The sequence below is a fragment of the Sminthopsis crassicaudata genome, chromosome 4, assembly GCF_048593235.1.
Source record: "Sminthopsis crassicaudata isolate SCR6 chromosome 4, ASM4859323v1, whole genome shotgun sequence".
NCBI classification, from domain to species: domain Eukaryota; kingdom Metazoa; phylum Chordata; class Mammalia; order Dasyuromorphia; family Dasyuridae; genus Sminthopsis; species Sminthopsis crassicaudata.
Window position 1 is genome coordinate 134,364,489 of NC_133620.1, and position 21,947 is coordinate 134,386,435.

Below are 21,947 nucleotides of genomic sequence, written 5' to 3' on the forward strand. Positions count from 1 at the left end.
TTTGTACAAAAATTAGATTAAGACACAGTTCCTTATTATGGAATTTACAATCCCACAAAAAAGATATAATTGGGGGATGAGACACAAACACAAGTCACTGTAACATAAAATATTTCATAAGTTCATTAGAGAACTTATATGATAAATTGTATGAACTTTTGAATGAATGAAAATTTCAAATCATGTGTAATTAAAAGGTTATTTCCCACTCCTTTCCTCTTTGTGATTCCATTCAACCCTATAAATCTAAATTTTTTTTTACCACAAACAATATGCCTGAAATATTTTTTCTTTTGAAAGTAAAACAAACTATTAAATCATTTTCTTAAAAAAAATAAGAGAACTTTAGCAATCTAAGTCATGTAATGACAACTGATCCTATTGAAAAAAATCAGACTCCTCATGAAGCAAACTATAATCTCCTCCCACTCACTGAATCCATCAGTAAGACACTGGATTTGATTCTGGAGTAAAACAAACACCAAATGTGATTCTGCCCTATCTCTTCCAAAATGAAATGAAAATCACATGGGAGTTCCGGAAATTGCAATTCTACTCTTAACAACTTTGTGCCTACATCTGTAACAATGAGAAACAAGATATAGGTTTTAGTATTAAAGCTGAAATTTAGATGCTCAGAAATGCCATATATCATGTCCATTTGGAAGTGTTTTTTTCCTCCCTTCAAAGAGATTTTTTTTGAGTGTAAATTACATATCTTATTACATGCTATATCTTAAAAGCAAAAGAAAAAAGTCTTTAGAGCTACAATAGATATAGGGTTGGTCAAGTTCTCAGAGCAGTGTTCTTTTATTTAAAAAAAAGAAAGAACAATAAATGGATCTGATAAAAATACTGGAGTATTTCATTGCTTTAATCATGATCTTGGAATTTACACATTATTATTCTGGTTTCCTAAACAATATCAAAGCTCACTTAATAGTAGAAACCAACACAGGTAAGCCAAATGTAAGGTGGTGATAGTAAAGAGTAGGAAGAAAGGGGAAGGCTACCATCAACAGACTTGAAAGAAGAGAGGAAGGAAAAACAAAAGAACAAAGCGACAGGAAATTTAAAAGTGTGTTCAATGAACACTGAGTATAGTGCCTACAAGAAAAATATAATTTCACAGTGCCAAAACTGAACAGAGAAAATCCAAATCATTTGCTTTATACATCCTTTTCATAATTTAACATCATAATCATGTACTAGAATTACCAACTGAACTTCCAATCATGCTAAAAAATGAACTTAGTAACAAACCTAAGATATTGAAATTCTTTTTCCTGGAAATGCTAATTTACTTTTTCTAATGACAGACTATCTGCTTGTGCGTTGGTGAGGTTGCCAAAAAAGGTCTGAAAAAGGTGAAACGAAGCAAGTCAAGTCTTGATTCTAATCTTCACCAAGATTTAAAAAACATTTAGAGTCTTACTTTCACATTTTGAGTTCCTGAAAGTCATTTATTTCCTTTAGAATTCTCAAACTTCATAGAAAGGTAATTTTACTGACTATGGGCAAAATTCACATTTGGAAATGTTCATGCTGTCCTTCATACTGTCCAAATTAATTTGTCTACTCTATCTCTGGGTAACTCTGACTTTGGAAAAAGAGTAGATACATTGTTTCTCAGATCAATTTCTTCTTAAGGGTATCCTAAAGGGGCTCCTATGGTATGAATTCTTCCCCTATAATCTAGACCTGTTGATTTCCTAAATGTAGACTAAGAAATGCAAACAAATTCCCAGATAACATATTCCATGGTAAAATTGTAAGCAGGTGGTTGGTTGCTCAGCTGCTCAAGATGATCCAAGCAGTAAAAAAAAATAGCACCTATAAATGTAACACTGGAGCCTTCATATAGTGCCAATAGAATATGTGCCACCTTAGAATGAACAGTAACTAAGTTCCTTTGAACTGGCTCCAAACACAGATTTTCTTATATCACAATCAGCTCAGAAGGAATGTCTCTATCATTGAGGGGTGTACCTATTAGATACTGGGAAAACTAGAAAAACATTTCCTTTGGCCCTAGGTTGTTCAACATTTTTATCAATGACTGATGATGGCACAGGTGGAAGATTTATCAAGTTTACAGATGGCATAAACCTCAAAGAAAAAGCTGGCACCTCAAATGAGAAAATAAGGATCCAAAAAGAACTCAACATACTAGAATGATAAGCGAGATCTAATGAGATTAAATTTAATAATGATAAATGTTCAGTCTTATACTTTGGCTTTAAAAAATTACAAATAGAGCATGGGAGAGCCATGAGTAGACAACATTTTGCATGAAAATTTTCTGGAGGTTATAGTGGACTATAGACTCAAAAAGTCAATGGGGTGTCATGACATTTAAAAATGCTTATGCAACTTGAGGCTGTATTTAGTGAAGTATAATGTCTAGAGCAAGTATAATGTCTAGAACAATGGAAGTAGTAACCTTAGCAAACTCTGCCCTGACCTAGAGTTTGTGTTCAATCCCAGGTACTGCACTTGAGGACAAACATGATAAACTAGCATATTTTAGAGAAGGAAAACCAGAATGAAGGACATCAAGTTCATCTCATATGAATGTTGGTTGAAAGAACTTGGAATGCTTACCTGAAAAAAAAAAGAGATTTGGGGAAAATATGATGGCTACCTCAAAGTAGCTGAAGGATTCGCATGTAGAAAAAGGTATGACTATCTGTTTGGCCAAAGCTACAGAGAAATGAATTTAAGCCTGATATCAATAAGGAAAAACTTTTTAACCATTAGAGCTATCCAAAAGCTCATTGGGATGTCTTGGGAGATACAGCATTCTTCTTCACTGAAATCTTCAGGGAGAGAATGAGTAAGTGATTGAATATCCTGCAGAAGAAATTCCTGTTTAGATAAAAATTGAATTAGACTAAGGATTCATATCCTTTTTTGCATGTGTGAAAAGCCTATGTAGCCCTTCTCAGAACATTTTGAAGTAAGTGAAGAAGATGCTGCATTACTCTCACATGTATATATATATATATATATATATATATATATATATATATATATATATATTTAAAATAAAGATATATTTTTTCCCATCCAAGTTCAAAAATCCTTGAGGGATCAAGCTCTAACTGAAGAGTCTCCTTCTTAGATGATCTCTGATTATCTTTCCAACTCTGAGATTTTTGGTATTAAATAATTTGTTCCTCAATGGAAGCTTATTTAAAAGGTTATTATTATAAGCTAGAAATACAAAATAATTGAGAACTGAATAGGATGTCTCCTTCTTTAGTCTTTACTAAGTTTTCTCAACTGAACATACCTTCTAATACCAGGAAAAAAACATCCTCAAGCTCACTTCTCCTTTTCTTAATCTGTTACTAACCCCAAGAATCAAATTAATGTGAAGCTTTTAAGGCCAAATGTGTATCAGAAAAGAGAGTTACATTATTAAAAGCCATTGATCTTCAAGGAAATTAAATGTGAATAAAAATCAAAATTAGTCTTAACTGAAAAATATCATTTAATGTGAAGAAATTTGGCCAATCTCTTTGCATTGAAATAACTTCTATTGTGTTTACTCAATTATGTTACTGCAAATTCTAAGTAAGTATGATTATGAGGAAGAAAAAGCATTTTAAGAGAAATATGGAAATTGTTCTAGTGTTATAACATTCAAAAAAGCTGAGATTTCTCTCCCTACCCATGATAATAAAAAGTTGCTAAAGTGCTATAGGTGCTAAGGTGTAAATAATTGATTCTATTATTTTAAAATTTCCTTTATAAAATTCTCTGTCTTCTCTTTCTCTTTAGATCTACCTCCCATTCTCCTTAATTTGGAGGAATACTTCAATTTATATTAAAGCTTTACCTTCCCACAATCTTATTATTGTTCATTTGTTCAGTCCTACCAAATTCTGCATGACCGAATGGACTTCTGTCTTTGCAAAGATACTGGAATGATTTGCCATTTCCTTCTCCAGTGAAAATTTTGCAGATGAAGAACTGAGAAAAATAGGAATTAAGTGATTTTCCCAGTCATACAGCTAGAAAGGTCTGAGGCTGGGTTTGAAATCACATCTTCCTGATTCCAAGTCTGGTCCTTTATCCCATCCAATCTTACTTTCCTTACACATTTCTGTTCCTTAGTTCCTCCCCCTTTCTCCAAGAGCTTCTTTGATCTTGCTTTTTCCCATTCACCTACAATGATCTTCCACAATTCCTAGGACATAGCCAACACAACACAAGTCCAAATTAATTTACCTTACTTTCACCATACTTTATAACCCAGCTTCAAATTATTCCTCAATAATTCAATTCAATAAGCATCTGAGAAGTATCTACTTATGCACAACACACATTAGCCTCCCTCCAGTCCAATGGATCTTCTCTCTATCCTCCAAATTCCATTAATTTCTTCTCAATTTCTGATCTTTACTCATATTGCCATTCTTTATCTCTCTGGAATGATTTTCCTCATTACCTCTACTTACTTAACTTTTGCCCAATCTGGAAGACATAATGCATTTTCTACCTCTTCACTAAAGACTTCTCCAGTGACTCTAGCCAAGACTGATCTATCCTTCTCCTGGTCTCTTCAGAATTCTTCAATCATCATATTTTAGACTTATTGATCAAGTCAAATATATCAATGCATTTTCATAAACTAACTTTAGTTCATTTAATTCTCACAATTTTAAAGAAAGCAGGATAAAGTGGAATTTAAAGGAAAGGAAGTAAAATGCAAAGAAAGGAAGCGACCTGGCAAAGCTATTTAATTAGATCATAAGATTTTAAGAGCCAAGCCTTGGCCATATTTAGATTCCTAGAGCCTAGTTCAGTGCCTAGTTCAGGTACAGCGGGCACTCAGTAACATACATTGTAACTATAGTGGTGCACCTGGAATTACAATCTAGTTATTCAAAGAGGCCCAGGACTCTCTTTAACCATTAATTTATTCTTGAATTACCTCACATTGTAACCATCTGCATTTTGCTTCCCTGACCTTACCATCAGACCCTAGATGATAAAAGATCATGGTTTGGACTTCCTTTGTGCCTCGCATAGTGCTTAGCACTATTATCATATATAGTATTAAACTAATAAATACTTGCTGATGAATGTTTCTCTTCCTTCACTTCACATTCTCAATCTCTATCAAATCTCTATTTCTAGTCATGATCTCTCACCTTAGTCCTATATTTCTAATTACAAAGGACAGCCTCACTTAGGCATGGCATCAAGACTTAAATCTTAGGATGCAAATTATTTTTCTAAATAGGTAGCCCTCTATCCAGCTTCTATATCATTGCCATCATTCTCAGAACTAGAAGGCAAATCTCAAAACTTTGGGACCATCAGGTTCAAATCTTCCCCATCCCAAAATTTGATCAGTTCTTCCTGTTTTCTCTGTAATGTCTTTCAGTTTCATCTCTATCACTCTTAACCATTATATTTCACTGGGATAAATATAGCAGTCTCATACACTGTCTTCTGTATCTATTCTCTATTAATTTCAACCTTCCTTCTCAAGGCTGATAAAATAATGCTCCTCAATTTTCATCATGTTATTAACTCCCTACTATCCCCAAAACACCTGCTCCTTTTCCAACCAGATCCCTCCAACACAATAAAAGATGACTTCAAGTCATTCTGTAGATATTTCTTTCACTTCTGTTTATTCTCAGTCATCTCAGAGCCCTTATTTCCCTTTCTACCCCAAAATGTTTTGTTTATTTCTGTATTCACAGATAGAGTGAGTTAGAAGGGAAAAAATGAAACAATAAAGGAGATTAATCTGATTCTACAACCTGGGGGCAGTCAATTATGCAAAGGAGAACTTAAGAATGTCTAAGTCAGAATAGAGGAGTTTCCTCACATAACTATTCCAATCCTATATTAACTTGATTTGTCCAGGATCTCACAATTATTGTCTGAGACTGGGTTTGAGTCCAGGGACAGTGCTTTCTCTATCCATCATGTCACTAAGTTGCCCCAAAGCTAAAATTTTCTAAATGTTTAGTTATTTCTAATAAAAATAACCAAAACAAACCTATATCAAGAAATGAACAAACCAACAATGGTACTTTTAAAATCTAGAATACCATTTGGTTAAGTTCAAAGTACTTTATGAGCCCATATTTGTATCTATGACTCAACGTAAGAAAGTATCAAAGGCCTGGATACCATTCAGTCAATCAAATATTGAAAATGGTCCTGGTCAATATTAATGTTCCTCGAATCCAACCATTCTGGAGAGCAATCTGGAATTATGCCCCAAAAGTTATCAAACTGTGCATACCCTTTGACCCAGCAGTGCTACTACTGGACTTATATCCCAAGGAAATACTAAAGAAGGGAAAGGGACCTGTATGTGCCAAAATGTTTGTGGCAACTCTTTTTGTAAGGGCTAAAAACTAGAAACTGAGTGGATGCCCATCAATTGAAGAATGGTTGGGTAAATTGTGGTATATGAATATTATGGAATATTATTGTTCTGTAAGAAAGGACCAGCAGGATGATTTCAGAAAGGCCTGGAGAGACCTACATGAACTGATGCTGAGTGAAATGAGCAGAACTAGGAGATCATTATACACTTCAACAACAATACTGTATGAGGATGTATTCTGATGGAAGTGGCTATCTTCGACAAAGAAAAGATCTAATTCCAATTGATCAATGATGGACAGAATCAGCCATGCCCAGAGAAGGAACACTGAGAAATGAAAGTGAATGACTTGCATTTTTGTTTTTGTTCCAGGTTATTTTTACCTTCTGAATCCAATTCTTCTTGTGCAACAAGAGAATTGTTCAGTCCTACACGCATATATTGTATCTAGGATATACGATAACATATTTAACATGTATAAGACTGCCTGCCATCAGGGGAGGGAGTGAAGAGAAGGAAGGGAAAAGTCAGAACAGAAGTGAGTGCAAGGGATAATGTAAAAAAATACAATGCATATGTTCTGTCAATAAAAAGTTATAATAAAAAAGAAAAAATATTAATGTTTCTAAAGCACCCATACAATCCTCTTTTCTGCCTGAGAGCCTTCAATGGTTTTCTCTTTTCTGATTAATGAAGTCCACAATCCTTGGTCTATAACTCAAAGACTTCCACAACCTGTTCTCAACCTAACTTTCTAGTATTATTTCCCATAAGCCCCTTATTGATGCTCTAGCCAAACTGGACTACTCATTATTCTCTGAATTATTCTTTACACAATCCCACCTCTATGTCTTTTAACAATACTTTCCTCTGTTTATAATACCATTTCCATCTATGTAACCTTTACTGATCTTTCCAAGATGCCTTGACAAGCAGAATGGAGTAGTGGATAGAATATTAGATTTGGCATTAGGAAGAGCTGGGTTCAAAACTCCCCTCATTTATGTACTTGTTGTGTGACCCTGGGCAGATCACTTAATATTTTTGTGCCTCAGTTTTCTTAATTATAAAATGGGTGATTGGATTTGAAATCCTTGCCAACATCTTTCGTCCTCTATTGATCCTTCTCTCATTATCCCAGCCAGAAATGACTTATCTCATTTGTGATCTCCCTTAATAGTTTATTTATACAATTCTTAGGACACAACCAAAACACAAAGTGATATATAGTATCTGTGTCCATGTCTTCTTAAATTATAAGCTTTGTTTCTTAGAGAAACTATTTTTGTCTACTCTACTCATGTTGTCCCCAAATTATATTTGGGTTCATAATAAATATATGCCCCATTAAACAATATGGAGCAGAAAAAGTAAATAAGTTGTATTAATTTCATTTAATAGATGGAACAACAACAATCTAGACAGATTTGAAATGAGGTTATGAAGTCCTCTTTCCCGACTTCTCCAGAAGTAATTCAATATTTCCAACTGGAGCTGATTCCAATGCTTCAAACATTAAAACTTGAAGTGTTTTTTCATACCTTGGTCAGTCCACAAAATTAGATCACAAACTTTAAAGTCTCTGGATATTAGTGTTTAATAAAACACATTTTAAATGAACAGAAAAAAAATCAACCTAAGGAGACTTTATTTGGCAATCATGGCAAACACAATTTTAAGGATAGACTGGGGAGTTTATGTTGAATTAGATTATTAGTGGAGGAAAAATGATAATCATAATAATAGCTGGCATTTAGTGAGGGCTTTAAAGTTTGAAAAGCACTTAGCATATAATTTCACATTTAATCCTTACAGTTCTGTTAAGTTAAATATTATAAGAAGGAAGGAAAATCCAGCTAGTACAAGAAATCATTCTCCAGGAATCTATTTATCTCCAGGAAGGAATCACATATCAATTGATTTGAGTGTTGGTATTACTTAATTTGAATTTTGCATTCAGGATTTTATATTCAACTTGTAAAATGTTATTTTGGACCTTGAGGTTTAAACATGCAACTTAACTTTTTTCCCCTGCATAATTATTAGCATTAAAAAAGCTTCACTTTACATTTCCTGAATGAAATAGAGAAATCTGTACTGAACAGTTGTTAAAGGAACAGATTTACTGGGCCAGGTTGTAGTCTTCTAGGAACATCAGCAAGTCCATAATGACATGAACCTTTCCTTTTGGCTCTCCACTATGACCTGATGCTGTGATGTGATTTTTCTTTGTAGCCTGGAAAGCCTACAGAATCCACTTGTCCCAAAGGATGGAGGCAGAAGAAGAGATCTGGTAAGAGGAAATCAAGAAGTATCACATAGGAAAGGCTGGCTCAAAATCAATTTCCCTCTTGCCATTGTGTCAAAAATTCCAAAGCAACATCCAACACGGAAAACTCGCTTTCAGAAATGTTCAATGGAAATGTGAGCTTGAGGAAAAAAAATTGTTTTTATGCCTCCCATCAAGAATGTTAATTTGATTTTTATCATTTATATTTTATATGGGGGTGAGAAATAAAACCTATAAAGAACTGCAGAAAAAGCAAATAAAATCCATTTACTTGAATGTGGAATGGTAGTTTCTGGAAGGAGAGAGAACAGATACCCACAGTATCTTTAAAGATGGAATGGACTTTAGAGTTCATCCATATTTCATGAGAAAGGACCTTTCTGCTATGGAGCCGGAGTTCTGGAGTGTCAGCCACATTTCTGATACCTTCTTATATACCACAGCAGGGAAAAAAAATTGTGAACATCAGTGATTCTTGATTATCCATTAAGTTTCACCAAAATGCATCTCACCTTTTCCTGCCCTGCCCAGGATAAATATAGAACTTTCCAGTCACCCAAATTTCAAGGTCTCACTTGAAAAAAATTTACAGTTTGAACCAAGATGATCAAAGTATCACACATGAGGTGTAGAGGTGTGCTACAGCCAGATGGCAGCAGCTGAGAATTGGTTATTAAATTTTCAGTATGAGCATTTACAACTGCACAAATCCTACAAATTAGGCTTTGATTTATTGTCTTATTGATCATCTAGGCTTTAGATTATGATGGATAAAGTGTTAAAAATAAAGATTAAATTTAAGTGTTTTGTTATGTGTGTGTGTGTGTTTTTTTAAAGAGAGTCAGTTGTTAAACATTTACCAACATCCTCTGCAAGCAGCTCAGTTCTTACAGACTGATGAGATTCTGACCATGATGAGATCCAAGGAATGGAAAAAAGGAATCAAGGGCACCTTCAGAGAAGAAAGGGAAGGACCAGACCTTGCCAACCATTCCAGATGTCTCTGTTTGTTTTCAAAGACAAGCCCTACAGGAATCTTCCAGACAGATGAGTCTCATACAAAGGTCCCTTACCATGAGGTCCTACATAGCTTTCCGGGTTTTTAGTAAATGTTCAAATGAGGAGAAGGGAGATTTTTCAGGAGACTCACAATTGCTTTTGGCTGTTTCTGTAATATTTTTTGCTTCTTACCACTGCTACGTGGTTAATCTGCACCACTATCTTGGTTGTTAACACCATATCAACTCCTTCTATCTGCCAACAACTAACCTATTCCCATACTTTGAAACTATTTCTTTCCAACTAGTGTCTTTATGTCAAACCTTCTAGTGACTGAAAATGTTCACTTCCTCTAAGGGATTCAATCTTGCCACAATCATCCAATAAGAAGAAGAAAGGAAAGGCACATAGATACTGAGAAAACAGGTTTTTTTTCTTTCAAACGTTGGTTACTCATGAGAACAGAATAGAGGTGTGGAAAGAACTGAAGGTACTAAGGATACGTCTTGAAAAACCCAAACACAGCTGGTGAATCTAATTTTAGGTCTACCAACCTTGACACTGCTACAGAATGTAGACAGATTTCCTAAAAAACTCATGCAATTATACATGTCACAGTGCTAACATAGAGAAATAGGAATCTTTATCAGGTTATTCTGATGTTCCAAAAGAGAAACATTTTGAGAACAAGAAGTCTCTGGTTTGTGAATTCCTGACTTATGAATGACCCATACATAAAAATAGACTGGTCAACACAGCAATCATAGCAGTCTTTGCAGGACCACCCAGGATGGTACAGTGGGGAGTGTCCTGGATTTGGGTTCAAATACCACCAACCACTTAGGCAAAGTCAGAGAAATGGGAGATGGAATGACATACAAGGAACAGGTAAGAGGCCAAGAGATACAGATAACCTCTTGTTAAGAACCCCATTCTGATACATACTGAAGAAACACAGCTGATTGATTTTTGCAGAATGCCAGTACAAATGGCAGATCAGCACATAAAACTTTTGAGAATTGAAATAATCATTAGCATTATGATCTAGGCTCCCAACACACTACCTTTGGTACTTATTCTATTGGTGCATAAACATTTGATCTTCTATACTTTCTTTCCCAGTTTCTTATATGCCTGCTTATAGGGTCACAGGAGACAATGGAAGTGACAGCAGGCACCAATCATTTCTGACATCCGTCAACAATAGTAAGTCAGACAAATGAAAGTCCTGCTGGCTGCCTTCTATTAATGTTCAATTTGTTTCTTTGACTTCTATGTTTTATAAATGAAATTTAATGGAAAAAATTATGTTCTTATTCACTGAAGTGAATTTTTAAGAAATATAAGAACACAGCTACATACATAAACACAAACATATTCTTCAAGGATTTATTGAATATATCTGATCAATTTTTCTTCTACAATGGCTCCCACATTCACCCTTTCTTTTCTGTTTCCAGAGGCAACATCCTAGTCTAAACAATCAACCAAAAATATTTTTTGAGTAACTCCCACAAAGAAAACTCTATGCAAAAATCTATAGGGAAAACCAAGAATTAAAAGATGGACAGTGAAATAACAGTTTAAAGTAGGATATGGTTGAATGCTAAATAAATGTATATTATAAATACTATTGAACTTCAGAAGAGAGAGACTACTGTGATCTGATATGGTGGGGGAGAGCTTCATGAAGCAGAAAGGACCCCAAATGAACTTAAATTTGAATGTTAATGGAGAAGATGAGTTGGTGTGGAAGAAAGGGAGGAAGGAAGGAAAGAAGGAAGAAAGGAAGGAAGGAAGGAAAAAAGGAAGAAAGGAAGGAAGAAAGGAAGGAAGAAAGGAAGGAAGGAAGGAAGGAAGGAAGGAAGGAAGGAAGGAAGGAAGGAAGGAAGGAAGGAAGGAAAGGAGGGAAGGAGGGAGGGAGGGAGGGAGAGAGGAAAGAAAGAAGGAAGGAAGGGAGGGAGAAAGGAAGGAAGGAAGGAAGGAAGGAAAGAAGGGAGGGAGGAAGGAAGGAAGGAAGGAAGGAAGGAAGGAAGGAAGGAAGGAAAGTAATAGGGGAAAGTGGGAGGGGAGGGAAAGAAGAGAGGGAGGAGGGGAAGAATGGAGGAGAGGGGGGAGAGGAAAGGGGTGAATGAAAAAGGAATAGAGGGAGGTATGGAGGGAAGAAAGAGAAAAGATGGTGGGAGAAGGGAGAAGAGAGAAAGAAAAATATTAATGAAACATTTTAAGGCATAGAAGAATTCAAGGAAATCCAGAAGAAGACAGGCAAGAAGAGTAATTTAAAAATGAACTGTTGGATTTGTTATATACTTTTAAAAACAAAGCTGTATTATAATAGAGATGTGTGACTTCACATACTATCTAGTTTTTCTTCTTTATATATAAAATATTCATTTTTGTTGATGTTTGTCAAGTTTTATAATAACAAAAAAGTAAATTTGAGTATTGAAAAAAATCATTGATCTGTCTTCCTGGAAACTGTGACCACTGGTTTTATGCTGTCCAGATCACCTCAAAAATATTTATTTTTTTTCTAGATCATGTCCTTCAAATAATAGTTGATGACTTATTATTCCTCCCCTAAATTCTCTTTCCTATGGTCTAAATATACCTAATTTCTTGAACTCTCCTCATATAACAATTTCCTAAATCCTCAACATCCTACTTTTCTTGTGAATGCATTCTAGTTGAGCAATATACTCTTTGAAATGAAATAGCCAGAACTAAGTACAATGATTAAGATGTGCTCTAAAAGTCACTGTATTTCAGTTCATACAAACTGAAATTTCATGAACTGTTTTAGAATTCATATCGTATTACTGATATATTAAGCATGTGATCAATTAAAACCTATAGGCCTTTTTTTCACATGAATTATTGCCAAGACACAAAATAATGATGATGATGACAGTTAACATTTATTTATACAGCCCTTTAAGGGCTACAAAATGTTTTGTAAGTGTTATCTTGTTTCATCTTCGCAGCAACTCTATTGGTGGATACTCTTAGCTCTATTTCACAAATGGGGAAATTATGGCTGAGTAGCTTGCTCAGAATTACACAGCTACTAAGCTGTGGAAGCAGAATGCTAACTCAGGGACTTCCTGACTTCCAAATCCAGCACTCCATCATCTTTACCATCTCTTAAGAGACCTGAAGCAATTTCTTTCCTTTTTGCTAAAATAACACAAACGTGAGCTCTTTCTAATCTTTATAAAGTCCTTATGAGAATACTCCAAGATTTATTGAGAACATCATTAGTAAAACTATAAGAGAACAAACAGGCTTTCAATGATGATTTTCTTCTGTAGATCGTATTCTCTCCCAGAATACAAGATCCTGTTGTCTTTATTATGTATTTTTATTATTTTTAAAATTAATTTGACTTGGCAGAGAAAAGCACAGCCCCAAAGCTTTCTTCCAAATAGGCCAACTGTCCCTTGAATATGTAAAGATCATACAAGAATACTTGTTAGATAAGATCACAGATACTTTTTTTTTTCAGTGATGCTCCAACTGTAAATATCAAACATGGCATAAAACCTATCCAAGACTTTTGTTACTGTTATGGATATGTCCAAATGGAAAAAAAGGATCCCTATCGATCCTAAGGATATCTACATGGACCTGTTTGTGGATGTCATTTTGCTGAATAGACTGTTTTCCACCATATTTCAAGGTGTCTTCGATGAGATCTACAACCACTCAAGAGAAATCATCCTGGCCATTCCCAAGGGAAAAGCCAAATGATAAAAGAATGTCTACCTAATACTTGCAGTTGCATGAGCTATCCATGTAGTTAGTGTATTCATTATGTCTTCTCATTTATCCCCTCTTCTCTGTTCATACTGTTTTCTCCCTTGTCACAAATGTTCTCCTCATTCTATCTATAAATATCCAATACTTTCTTCAAAATACATTTCAGATACCTTCTTTAATATTTCACTAAATACTCTCAACTCTTCCCTCCACAATTTCTATCATGTGTTTGACTATCTGTTGCTCCTATAATTGTCTTTTGTGCTTTAATGAATATTCTCAACTTAGAACTAATTGATATTTTCATATATATATACACATGATGAGAGTCACCTTCACTATAGTTCTTCAAGAAAAGACTATGTCAGGTATGAATTAGATCAGATCACCTTTGAGCTTTCTTCAGCTCTAAGATTCTGAAAATCATAACTTTTACAACTGGAACTTCATTTATCATGTTAGTCAACACTCTCATAGTCACTCCTGCTAGACTATTAGCTCCTCAAGGGCAAGGATTCTGTATTCAGGGTTTTTTAAATACATCAATACATCATCATCAATCAGTCCTGAATATCCTCCTCATACTCATCCTCACCATCATCATCATCATTACCTTCATAATTATAACAAGTTTTTAAAATGTTTTATATCCATTATATCTATATTTAACATAAGATGCTCAATAAATATTTGCTAAGCAAATCTATTTGAATGTGCTAATTATTTATTCTCATTTAAATAAGTTTTTAAAATATCATCATAGAATTACAAATAGAAATGATTGGAGCATAACATATAGTCAATAAAATTAATAGTTTTCATGTTAATTTATTTGGAGGGTATATACATACTGCTTTAACAATTAAACACTGGCCAAAGTTTTGGGCATCCCTGGGGAGAAAGTTGAGGTTAGAAAGGAACTATGGTGGGGAGCTCATAGAGATGAGTTCTAAGTTTCATCAACATAGAGATTTTGGATTTTTTAAATAGAGAATATGGAAGTAGGTTCTGACATGATACAACATGAGTCTTGTGAGATTAGCTCTCATTACTTTGTAGTCATATTAGTCATATCTTATTTTATTTATTTATTTATTGCTGAGGCAATTGGGATTAAGTGATTTCTTCAAGATCACATAGTCAGGAAGTGTTAAGTATCGGAGGCCAGGTTTGAACTCAGATCCTCCTGACTTCAAGCCTGGTGCTCTATCTACTGCACCATCTAGCTGTCCTGTCATACCTCATTCTTTACCTGTATTTCCAATGCTGTCCTCTTTTGCTCTACTCCAAGATACAATGTGAGCTTCTCCATTAAATATCAAGTTTCTGGGAAAGTTAGGCCGCTGGATGATACTAGAATAGAATACAGGGCTTGGAGTTAAGAAGACTCATCTTCCTGAGTTTGAATCTAGCCTCTCAATCTTTTACTAGCCGTGTGATTTTGGGCAGTCACTTGATCCTATTTGCCTCAGTTTCATTCAAATGTGACTCAGATGCTTGGCACTTATTAGCTGTATGACCCTGGGCAAGTCACTAAATACCAATGCCTCACATAAATAAGCACAAATATCTTGCCCATTATGAGAGAAACAAAGAGGATTTTCTACCTTGAAAGGTAGAATACCATTTTTTATGATGTGTGACATACAGTAATAAAACACAGCAAAGCCTCACATTATTCCATTTTAATTGATTTGCATGTCAATAGTTCTATCTTGAGCAACCAAAATAGAAAAATCTACTTTATGAAAATGAAATCAGTGATGTCATTGCTGAATGAGTCATCGATAATGCTGTATATTGTGAATTTATATATCTACATCTATCTATGTATCTATCTATCTACCTACCTATCTATCTATCTATATTAAGTTCAACTGGTAGGAAATGAATACCTCCCCCACTTTTATTTTCTTGTCTGCATCCTTGAAGTTACTTAGATACTCAATTAGTATTAAAGGCTTAACATTTTATTTTCTTCCTCTTGAAAAAGGCAGCATAGTATTAGATAAAGGGTCAACCTTTGGGTCCCTAAAGCTATGTAGAAGCAATGATTGATCCAATTCTTCTGTATGACAGTGAACAAATCACTGAATTTCTCAGCATCTCCCAAATAAGAAGGTGCCAAATTCTGGCATATCTACATCAGGGAATGGAGTTTCCCCATTTAGTTGAGATCACAGATCCAGAACAAAAGAAATTCCTTATAGGAAGAGGGGTTAGCAAACATTTGGTGCTCCCATCTGGCACTTGAATCCTTTTAGATTTATAATTTTATTTATTTATTTAGATTTATAATGCTCCTTTTCAGTTTCCTTTGCTGGAACCCATATCATACACACTAACTATGAGTGCTCCTCAAAGGTTTACCCTGGGCACTTCTTTCTGTAGATTCTCTCTCTTGTAATCTCATCAGCTCTCTTGAGTTCAGGAATCATCTCTATATATAGAAGCTGAACCTGGAGTCAGAAAAACCTGATTTCAAATCCAGCTTTAGACTCTTATTAGCTGTGTTATTACCTCAATTTCTTCATCTGTAAAATCATGATAATAATAGTATCTATTTCCCTGAGTTGTTATGAGGATAAAATGAGATCATATTCATAAAACAATTTGCAAACCTTGACGTATCAGTCATGATCCAGTTTTGGGTTTTCTATTTCCTTTTTCGGCCCATTTTACAAATGAGGAACTGAGGCAAACAGGATTAAATAACTTGTCCAGGATCACACAGTTAGTAAGTGTCTGAGGTCATTATTGAACTTAGGAAGAGTAGTCTTTCTGATTATAAGCCAGAGTTGTATATACTGTACCATCTAGCTTCCCTTAAAATACCACATAAATACTACCTCTTCTTCATTGCCATTATTATATGATTTACAGATCTACTCAGCCCGTACTTCTCTCCTGAATTCCAGGCTCATATCACCACTTGCCTATTGGATATTTCAAAATGGATGCCCCTTAGGCATCATGTTCAACTCATCATTTTCAAAATAGAATTCATTATTTCCTTGCAAACCTACCTAACTCTGAACTTCCATATGAATCATCTAGGACACCATCATCATTCTATGTCATTTTATGTCTAAATTTTATGAGTCTAAATTCCTTCTCTCTCATACACCCCAAATAGTTACTAAAAATCTTGCCATTTTTACCTCTGAGATAGCTCTGATTTATTTTTTTCTCACTGCCCACACAGCCACCACTTTGGTTCAGTTCCTCATCATCTCTCACCTAAACTATTATAATGGACGCTTAACTGATTTACCTGCCTTCCCCGCTCCCATAATGATTCATCTTCCACACAGCTTCCAGGGTAATTTTTCTAAATTGAAGGTCTGATTATATTACCCATCCCACTCAGTAAAGTCCCCTAACTTCCTATTATATGTAGGATCAAATATTAACTCTTCTGATTGGCATTTAAACTTCTTTATAAACTTCACAGTCCCTTCTTTTGTTTCTAGTCTTCTTATAAATCGCTTCCCCACAAGCATGCTCTAGTCCAGAGACTGGCTTATTTGCTGTTTCTCACATTCTATGTGAATATTCTTTGGAATAGCTGAATCCTATGTCTGAAATGCTGTTCCCTGCTCACCATTACCTCTAAAGAGGCCTGCTTTTTTCATGACTGAGTTTAAGGGCTTCTTCTGTAAGTGTTTCCCAACCTCCCCAGCTTCTGATGCCTTCCCTTTTAAGGTTATCGTGTATCTACATCAAACATATGTGTGTATACACATGTTGTCTCCTCCATTAGAAAGCCAGTCAAAAAACATTTTATTATGTGTAAACTCCCTGAGGTCCAGAACTTTTTTTTTTTTATTAGCACACAGTAAGAGTTTAATAAATACTTGAAGATTTTATTAACTTAAGAAAAGGAGTTCAATAAAGTTTTGTCAATGTATAGATTCAGAAATGTTTGCAATATCATTTCAAAAGACCTGGATACAGAATAATTCTGTACTCAAATTATTCTAATTTAAGATTGAATTTCCAAACAGTTAAAGCACCTTCTGAATGACCTAGCTTTTCTCAGACCATGAGGGACAGGAGTAGGGAGGAAAGGTGTATACTAGGTTGTAAACTCCTCGAAAGTGAAATCTGTGTCTGTCTTTACCCTTCCAGTACTTTGCACATGGTAAGCACAATAAGTGTTGTTAGAATGAATTATTTTGTTGATTTGAGGAAGATTCCAGTGGGACAGCCTTCACAGACAATATTCTGAAATAAAAAAACAATTGACCTTGTTGGCTTCCAATATAAGAAATGAAAAGTCTGTGACGGCAGGCAATTATTTCCATCCTGGCTTTGGTTCAGTTGTAATTAGTGCAGTCTCAATTGCCTAAAACTTGTCCCAAATGATTGAAATGCACAATCAGACCACTGACTTGTCTTGAACCAGAGAGGGATTAAAAAGAAGAGAGAAGCTACTTAGGACAAGTCTAATATCAAAATTCAAAGGAAGAATTTAATCTAGAACTAGAGAATCAGAGAATCAGCTTTAATATGTATTGGTTGCAAGAATAACCCATTAGTGTCAATATTTACTATGCGCAGAACAAGGCAATATAGCAGGGATAAGAATTATTTATGCTGATCTGGCTTCTCTAACCCCCAAAATGCTATCTGTCACACCTTGGGTCTTATTAAGCATTAAATAATTGTGATGATTCTTTTAGAAACTGTCTTACTGGGGAGTGAAATCTAATTAGTTCACAGAATTTCATAATAACTTTCATCCTTCTTCTACTCTTGGGTCTTGACTCTGCATTCTAGAAAAAGTCTTAATAAAAATTCTAGTGTATGCTATTCCTTTGGAGCCAAAAGAAAAGATATTAAGGCAGAATACTGGAATCTATCACTTAGAATCAGACTGTTGAAAAAGTTTTGATTTTTTTCTTTTTTGTGTCCTTAGCATTTAGCATGTAAAAAACTTTTTCCTTCATCTATATGGCACAATGGGTTGAGTTCTGGGTCTGAGATACAATCTGGCTGTAGATACTTACTATCTGGGTGACCCTGGTCAAGTCATTTAACTCTATTTGCCTCAGGTTCTTCATTCATAAAATGAGCTGAAAAAGGAAATGAATCTTTGTTTAAACCCCCCCCAAAAGGAGTCAGGAAGCATTGGACACAACTGAAAATTACTAAAAAATATAAAACCTTAAGAAATGCTTGCAGATTGATAGATTCACTCGTAAAGCATGTCTGTAACAACATTTGCCAAAGGATTGAGCTTTTTTGAAGGAACAATTACAAATCAATAACCTTCTACTTCAGAGATAAGCGAAAGTTTCACAGCTAATCTAAATTCCAGCAAACCCAAGACTGATAACTAGAATGGACTGACCGGTACTTTGACCCAAACACTGAATTTAAACCATGGAAAATGTAGAAGGCAACACTTGATTTCTTTCAGACAGTACTTGCATTCTTTCAAAAGCATAAAAACAATAAAAGCTTAGAGTCTACTTAGGAAGAATAATTAGTTTACCTACCATCTACCAGATGGCATGCTGGGGATAAGCTCTTTCTCTATCATGTCCTGTTTCTCTCCTCCAAATCAATAAGGGAATCCTTTGTGATATTTGCTTTGAGCACATTCTTGTACTTGTCTCAGGTGCCAAAATTTCAGAAAAATAATAATTTTCAGTTATCAGTACTGGCTCTCTAAACTAGACTAATTGTTATTTTCACCTCTCTTTTTAATAATAGCATAAGAATTAACTCATAACCAACACGGGGGTAAAGTGTCTTTAAAACACACACACACACACACACACACACACACACACACACACACACAATGTTGAAGAAGAAAAAGACTTTAAAAATCTCTTATTCCAACCCCTCCATCTGAGTTCACAGATACAAACAAATAAGTGAAGTAGCTACACTGGATCCATAAATAGTTAGGATTTTGCCAGACAAATTCAGTCTATTCAGAAAGTATTTGCCAAGCACTGCTATGTATTTAGGATATATCAGGCAGTGCAAATTCACAAGACAGATTATAGCCATTGAAATAATGAGATTCCTGATGTCAAAATCTTACTCCAGTGTGAAATGGAGGTGACTCCAAATTTTCCAGCAAATACTTGATTGATTCTTGAAGGAACACAAGCTCTACCAGGTACTGCTAACTAAAAAGACATTGAAGACGGACCTGGTAATGAGGCTATAAGTCTGTTATCTAAGGACCAGCTAGCTAAATGTGAAGAACTTATTATCTGGTTAGCCTTAGGGTGATAGATATTTTGATTATAGAGATCTCTACAAACATCTATCGAGTCACAGAGGTACTGCAATCAATCGGTGAAAGAGTCTTGAACTGAGTTCAGTCATAATATTTTCTGGACAAAGATATTGTAGTGCTTTGCCATTTTTGAAGAAACTAAGGCAAATGAATTAAATGATTTGTTTAAGTAGTAAATGTTTGAGGCCAGATTTGAACTCATAAAGATGAGTCTTCCTGAGTCCAAGCCCAGTGTTCTATTCATTGTGCCAGAAGGAATCTATACGCCAGCCAAATCACAGATTATTGAAATGTTAGAATACTACTGTATGCCTCAACAGTGAATAAAAGTGGTATAGAATCTTTTGTTTATCTACTTTCAGACAACAGGCTTCTACAATGCCAATAAATGGAACACAAATCTTATTTTCTTGAATAATTATCTAGAGAAAAAAATGGATGAAGGCTTTAAAAATATCTCTCTCTAGTTTTCTCATTTTTTAAAAGGAAGAAAATGTAGATTCTAAATGATAATTCATTTTAATGTTTATAAATTGCAGTCACTGGGGGGTTCTAATTTCAATACAAGAGACACTCTCAATGAGAAAAAACACTTTTAAAAAAATTTATCTCTTCATGGCTTAATTTATTGTTAGCTAAGCTATATCACAACAATAATGACACAAAAATTTCCACATAAATAAATAAAGGAACTATTAAAAGGAGTAAATGTTGGACTAAGGTCCAGAATGGAAATTTTTTAAGCAAGAAGGAAATGGAAATAAAGGTTAACAAAGAATGTCATATTGTAACCATATTTGTGCTTTAAGTTTATATAAGAATACTTCAATTAAAAAAAGTTCCCTCCCTGGTATTTTGCAAGGAAGTAAAGATTAAAATGAATAAATAAAATTTTAAATAAGGCAGTGAGAATAAGACAGTGAAATAGTAAAAGTGAATCTTGTCTTCCATATATCCATAACGCCCGCCCCAACATCTCTTCCTACTGAATTCTTTATCTATTTTTCCTAGTCCAGCAATAATTTCCATCAAGCCCTACTCTGATTTAGCTGTGACTTTTTTATACTTTAAACCAGAAGTTCAATTTTGGGGAAAGTCATGGACTCCTTTGGTGATGCCCACAGGCAACTCAGAATAATGTTTTGGAATGCATAAAATAAATTACATAAAATCACAAAGGAAATAAATTATACAAGAATATAATTATCAAAATATTTTTTTAAAACAAGTTTATGGACCCCAGGTTAAAAACCTCTGCTAAAACTATCAAAACAATTAAACACTCATATTCTGATCTCTAATGTAGTTATTTCTGTACATTTACTTTCTCCTATAAACTCCTTGCAGTTTTAGGCAAATAATGCCTTACTTATTTCTCTATTTCCTTCATTGCCAATGCCTTAAATGAAATAGGGGATTAATAAATGTGGGTTCAGTTGAGCTGAATCACTCTGCCCCTATATTGTAGAAGAAGTTCCAGCTTTCATTTTGAGGATGAAATCTACCCAAATTACTTTACCAAGCTTTCTGCCACATCACAAAATTAACTAAATCACCCCAACTCCTTCAGCCTGATAACCCATAATTCCAAAACAAAGACTAAAAGAGGAGGGATTTCTTGGCATATTTCTTTCCTAATATGATTTTATCCAAGAGTCTAATTGCCAAAGTGAGACCATTCCAGTGTGCAAACACATTAAGCTGCCATTTACTACAGAAATAAGATTTGTTTTTTTTTTTTTAAAGCTATCAAGTCATGCAAAAACATCTGAAGGAGTTCCAAAAGAAAGAATCTTGTCCCTTCAATGTAATGGGGACACATTGTACATTCTTCTTTCCACCTCCCAACCCCTATTCATTACTTCCCCACTAGCTCTCAGGGAAGGGAGAAAAGTGGTTCAGGAGAGGAGGGGGAAAAGAGGCTATCTAAGATGCCAAGTCCCATTCTTGGCTCAGTCACAGTCCAATTCCCGCTATCGCTTTCTTTATGAATCAAAGAACACTGACTATCCCTAGAAGGATGTTGCCTACATCAGTCACAATTGACTGTAAAGTTGTTTTAAATAAGTGTATGATGGTAAAGTGCTACATCTCATGAAACATTAACTTTACTATCATGAACTTGCTTTCATTGTGGTGGGGGAAGCAGGGAAGGAGATTTCCAATTTAATTGCCTATAAAGAAGTATTTCACTGATTCTGAAATTTATGGAAAACTATCTGACACATCTCCAAGGTAATTTCTCTTTAATGAACATGAACCTTGTCCTACTCTTT

At 34.7% G+C, this 21,947-nt stretch overlaps 1 protein-coding gene across 4 annotated transcripts in view; it reads right to left on the reverse strand.

Annotated features, from left to right (window-relative positions):
• The window catches only part of ZDHHC14 (zDHHC palmitoyltransferase 14), a 314,472-nt gene that overhangs the window by 168,140 nt on the left and 124,385 nt on the right, over positions 1-21,947 (reverse strand). The gene's annotated exons all lie outside the window — the stretch shown is intronic.